General features: G+C 53.2%; 1 protein-coding gene across 1 annotated transcript in view; it reads right to left on the reverse strand.

Annotated features, from left to right (window-relative positions):
* Window positions 1-6,000, reverse strand: part of APBA2 (amyloid beta precursor protein binding family A member 2) — a 154,172-nt gene that overhangs the window by 102,649 nt on the left and 45,523 nt on the right. The window lies entirely within an intron of this gene.

Genomic DNA, 6,000 nt, shown 5'->3' on the forward strand with positions numbered 1-6,000 from the left:
CTTTCAAAACCATGGCAATGGCCGCTTCCCCCCCGCCCCCCAACCCCACCATCATCCCATCTGCTGGGAATGGAAGAACGGGGAGCATTTCATGAACAGCTGTGCTGGTCGGGTCGGGAAGTCCACCTTCAATCTGGCCCTGGGGTCTGAAGTCATAGGGGATGGCGTCATTCTTCGGGGAAGACAACAGGGTCTTGCTAGCGGCACTGGCAGCCAACGGCTTCAACTTCATCACAAAGGTCCACTCTGGACTCAGTGTTGTCACTTTTCTAAGGGAGCCCGACAGCCGCTCTCATTTCCCTGGACAGACATTCCTAGCAGTGGGGTTTAATGAGGAAATTTGGGGGCCACCCAAAACTGGCCCGGTGCAGATGCCTCGGGTCCATATATAAGGGGAAAATGATGCTCTAACCCTTAGAAGGCTGCAGACGCTTCCATTCTGATCAAGCCACAGCACCGTAACCTGCTTGGCTCTACTCAGGGGGAGCTGGATGTTTGCATCGCTGTTCAATTTCTTTCCACGGGTACGTGCTTCTGCTGCCTCTCCAATCCCTCCATGGCGTCGGCCTCGGCTCCATCATGTGTAAAATGTGGACAGTGGGAACCGCCTTAAAGGAGGATGGGAAGGTGAAACCCCACCTCTAGAACACTGCCTGGGGTCACCAGAATCAACAGCCTGCCCCTTCTTCTGCCAAACCCCACCACCACAGCGCCTCCAGGAGGCTGGTGCTCATACTAAATGTCACATCCAGTGGCAAGAACCCTTCCCTGGGCAGCGGGGCGTTGGGAGGGCGGGCTCAATTCCTCACTCTGTCCCAGGTTCGCTCTGTGACCTCAAGCAGGTCGCTCAGAAAGGTCACTGTCCTGCCTGGGCATCCCCCACCCCAGCTCTGACCAGTAGTGACCAAGAAGGACAGCAGGGAGGGGCCTGGAAGCCTCCAGCACAGGCTGGAGTCCTCCGCACTTGCCCCTCCCTCCTGGCCCTCCAGCCACCACCACCCCCAACACCGTGGGCCGTGGAGGGGCCCATCCACCCAGAAGTCCAGCACCTCCCACCCCTCCAGGCCCAGAAGCACCTGGGGGACCCCGGAGCTGGTCTGCAGGCTTCCCTGCCACCCCACTGTCTTCGAGCTGCTCAAAAGGACAGTGTCGTCCACCTGGAGCCTGAACATCCCGCCTGCTCCCCGCGGGTGTGCAACCATCAAAGCACTCTGGAAGGACAACCGGCGGCACCCGGCGCCTTACGTAAGGCTCTTCCACCAGCAGAAAACAGGCCCACATCTTAGCTCAATTTAGAATCGGTTTTTAAGTGTCTATTAATAGGCTACACGCGAGCACCCGTTGTGGATGGCGGGGAGTCAGGGCTCCGGGCTCCCGTCCACCGCTATTCATTAGCATTCTTTTCATGTCTGTCTTCTCTCATTTTCCCAGCAGCATTTTAACTCAACAGCAAGGTCACCTACCACTTGGACCCAGTGCCACTTTTCATTTTCTCTAAAGAAAAATATGAATTTTCTTTTCCCTCAGTGGTGCCCTCTCCCCGGCTCTGGAGACCCCTGGCTTGCACTGTCTACAGCAGGGCTGTGTTTTTTGATGACCTGCATCTCCAGATAGATGGTTCATCTCAAAGACAAGTCCAACGAAGTCGTGAGTGGAGAGATCCAGGAAGTCCTTGGGGGTCTGCTGTCGCCTCCCTGGTTGGCTCTGAGTCCACCCGCCACCTGGCCAGGCACAGCCGGGAGGCCCACGCCATCAAGAGGCCAGGATGAACCTGGAGATTCAAATACGGTGTGGAACATTCAGGCTCTTCTCAGCCACGTGTGGCCCGGTCACTCCTCTTTGTACCAAACACACGTCCCGGGTCTCTTCCTACTCCCTCTGGGGGCAGCCGTGGCCAGGTCACCTCCTCTGTCCCTCTCGGCCACTTGTGACTAGACAGAAATCCAAGAGCCTGATCTTCTGGTAACTCACAGCCACTCCTTGAATAATCCCTCATCAACCTCCAGGCTGGAAATTAAGCACACAGGTCTCTCCCCACAAGATTAGAACAAGCCACTGTCTAAGTTGTTGGTCCATTCACAGGCAGGTTGGTTGGCTTTTAGGCTACCCTGCAGCCCAACTTCCCTGGTGAGACAGGAAACAGGAAGTCCCAGGAGCCCAGGAGACTCCGTCTGCCCCACATGCTGACAACTGGATTCTCCAGGGTCCAGGGCCCCCAGCCCTCAGAACGAGTGCAGAACGAAAGGCAGGCCCTGGCCCTGGGCGCTGACCCCACAGCTGAATCCAGGCACAGGGAACACTTCCACGAAGAGCCTTTCAGCTGCCCGACTTCAAACACCACCAGGTTCGGTTCTGCTACGAATACTGTTGCTGAGGCAGCTGGCGTTCGGTGCCGGGAGAAATTCATTTTCTCACAGGATGCCACCTCCCCTGCCACTGGAGGGTCCCCATTATTCCACATGCACATTTCTGGCAATAAATTGGATCTATGATCAAATACAGCCTTTGAAGTGCCACGTTTCCAGACACTCGGGAGGTAAACAGAAATTCCAAATATTCCTTAGAGTGGATGGTTTATAGCTTTGACGAAGGTACTCAGCGCCTTTGATATTATGGCAGGGGAATCAGTGGGAAGTCCCAGATTCAGAAAGATCCTTGAGGCTCCACGGTGGCCCAGGGGGTTGGGGAAGGGGACCAGGAAAATGGCAATGGCCCCAGACAAGCCAGATCACAGGGCCCCTCACCCAGAGCAGGAGATGTTGCCCAGGGAGCCCAGGAAGGGGCACTGCTGGTGGGAGAGGGGTCAGAACCAATCTTCATAAGCATTTTCTCGCAAAGTTAAGGCAACATCCACAGCTTCACGGACTCCCAGACCTGGGAGCTGTCCTGAGGGGCACCTGGGTTCAAGGAGCAGAGGACAGAGGTCACTTGTCCACAGCAGAGGCGGAAAGTCTGCCTGCAGATGGTGCGCTGACCTCTCGGTCTTACAGAGCGGCCAGGGGCACACACAGCAGAACCACCATCCCACTGTCCGAAATCAGATTTCTTCCTCCAGCTGACCCGAGAGCTACGGCTGAATTTCCTTGAGTTAAATGGGCAATGCTGGCCTTTGTAAGGGGCTGGCCCCTGGGCACACAGGTGTGGGGATACCTGGGAAGCTGTGGTGTAGAACAGGTATGATCTGATGAGCAGCAATATCCCAGGTTCCATGAAGCACTTCCTGATGGAAGATGGGGCCCCACTGAGCAGAAGCCCTGAGCGGGGGCTGGGAGGGGTGTGTGCAGAGCACCACGGCCATGGTCAGGGTGCATCAAAGGCCGACATCATCAACACATCACAGCCAGCTCAGATGTGGCTCCTGCTGGTCCTAGCCTGGTGGCTGCAGCCAGCACTGAGAGCCAGGTATCTGTGGGACTACCACAAGGGAAAGCTTGGAACGAGGGTTCATGCTTGCACGGTCTTCTCAGCCCAGCCCAGGTGGACACGGGACTCGCCTGCACAGGCTGCCTCGCAGAGGGGACAGTCAGTTGGCAAAGGTCAGCATCTGGCAGGTAAGCCGCTACTCGAGGTGGCTTGTGGGACCTGGCTCTGCGGCTCAGCCAAGCTGCCCCAGGGGATGCAGTGAGATGGCCCAGTGTCCCCTCAGGTGTGGCTGGAACCACAGGATGGAATTGCGGAGGCGGCGCGGATGCTCCCCCGGGTTGGGATATATGTGGTTTATTGTGGGGCAGGGGTGGGGGCAGGGGGTCTGCTGCTTCCTGAGGGGACACACAGGGACAATGTCAGATGGGTATAGCAGGGTCATAACAGGGCGGGGAAAGAACTGGGGCCCCAAGAACCGGCCACAGACCAGTGACCATGGGGAAACAGGGGCTGAACTCAGGGAGGGGCTCCAGGTCCTCAGAGCCCGATGGACGTGGACGACGCAGCCCAGATCATGGTAAGAAAGGGGCTCGGTGTTGGGAGACAATGATGGTAAAGTTGAGATGCTCCACTGATGGGCACCAATGGGCTGTTTATAAGTAAAAATCTTAAATTCTAAATAATGGAGTCCCCTAGCAAGGAAAGCCTTCAAATGCTAATAACTCCACTTATAAATACCTGCCTGTATTATTTCGCTCCTTCTGGGCAAGAAGTTGTGTCTTTAGAATCAAAAGTTCAAACCTTCAGATTCTCATTTGTGCAAATGTTTTGGGAACAGACTGGCTTTCAAATCCAACTTCAAAGGTCTCAAAAAGCAATTGTTTTGTTTGAGAAGGTGGCTTCTAAACACGCTCTTAAAATATTGAATTAAGGATAACATACAAATCGCTACCATTAAAATGATCAAAACCCTCCATTCTTGGAAGTTTAGCTTTCCAAGTCTGGAGGCGACGGGCCACTGGGGATGCTAACCTTCTGCCCCCAGATTCCTCACTTCCTGCTCCAGATTCCAACAGGGAGACTTTCTGTGTGATTAGTTTACTGAGTAGGAACTCCTCTTTCAAGGGGGTCTTTGCTCCCCTCATGGGGCCTGTGAGGTCACCCTGAAGGCACAGCTGGCAACAGAGATGTGGGGTAGCTCCATCTGTTTCAAAGCCCAGAAATTTGGTATAACCCAAACTAGCTATAATGTTCAATATCTCTAATTTACTTTTTCCATGTTTGTTTTTATTTTTATTTATTTTGGGGGGCTGCATCGGGTCTTAGTTGAGGGATCTTTCATTGTGGTGCCTGGGCTTCTCTCTATTTGAGACACGAGGGATCAGTAGTTGTGGTGCACGGGCTTAGTTGCCCCATGGCATGTGGGATCCTAGTTCCCCAACCAGGGATTGAACCGGCGTCCCCTGCATTGGAAGGTGTGTTCTTAACCACTGGACCACCAGGGAAGTCCCTCCATGTTTGCTTTTATGTAAAATCCTCTGGGGTTCTACTAAATAAACCTGGGAGCTCCTTACACAGTGTTGAGCTAATTAACATTGGGGCTGAATCAATGAAAGGTGTCCTGACTCAACTGGGCCTTAATCCTCCATAAACTTGACCTTGAGCAGCAGATGGTGACCTGAGGACAGAAGCATGGTTCCCCCTGCTCTTTGCGGCAGGGGTGTTTACAGTGCAATCCTGACACGTTTCTCCAGTGGTTCTCGATATTAAACCAGTCTTGTGTTCTGGACTCCTTCCCTGGCTTTGTGGAAGGAAAGGACAGTGCGACACTAAGGTATAAAAAACCAGAACTCAGTGCCAAGGCTGAAAGCGATCCACCAGGTCTGCAAAGACGCCAGGAGGGAAGCGGGGGTCGAGATGAACCCTCCCAGCCTGGGTCTGTCTGGCTCTCCTCATTATTATTCCTTCCTAAGCAAGTGAGGCTTCTATTTTTGCTGCAAGGCGCCGGATGCCTTCCAATCCCCCTGCCATCTCCTGGAGAGAGGCTGGGATTTTGTTTTCTATTCAGGCAGCTCAGGGATGCTGAAGGGAGGGTCATCCAGAAGACTGGGAGCCAGACAGAAGCACTACCTGCCAATCGTATCAAAAGAGGACGCAGTGCTCTGGACAGCTCTGGGCAAAATGACAGGGCAGGCACGCAGTCTGGGGGGGCCACTCAGGAGCTGGTGCAGTAAAGGTTATTCAGTCCATCCTGTGCTCGCCATGACAGGCACTCATGCTTCACAGGTGGGAACTTTTAATCCTCCCAGCACCACTGCAAGGTAGTGAGGGTGGTCATCATCCCCATTTTACAGATGGGGAAACAGGCTCATATAAGGTATTGAGGCCACACAGGAAGTGCTAGGGCTGGGATTTAATCCTGGCACTTGCCCCCGAGTCCATGCTCTTAGCTCCCACATTATGCTGGTAGGAAGAAATGGGGAAAGATATTTATAATATGTAAACCAAATGAAGGATCATTAAGAAATCAATAAGAAAATCAAAAATTGAGCAAAAGGCATGAACTAGTAATTCACAGAATAATAAATACATAAAATAAATAAATAAATATATATATATATATATATATATATATAT

This window comes from Monodon monoceros, unplaced genomic scaffold (genome assembly GCF_005190385.1).
Source record: "Monodon monoceros isolate NGI ecotype Baffin Bay Population unplaced genomic scaffold, NGI_Narwhal_1 Super_Scaffold_21, whole genome shotgun sequence".
NCBI classification, from domain to species: Eukaryota; Metazoa; Chordata; class Mammalia; order Artiodactyla; family Monodontidae; genus Monodon; species Monodon monoceros.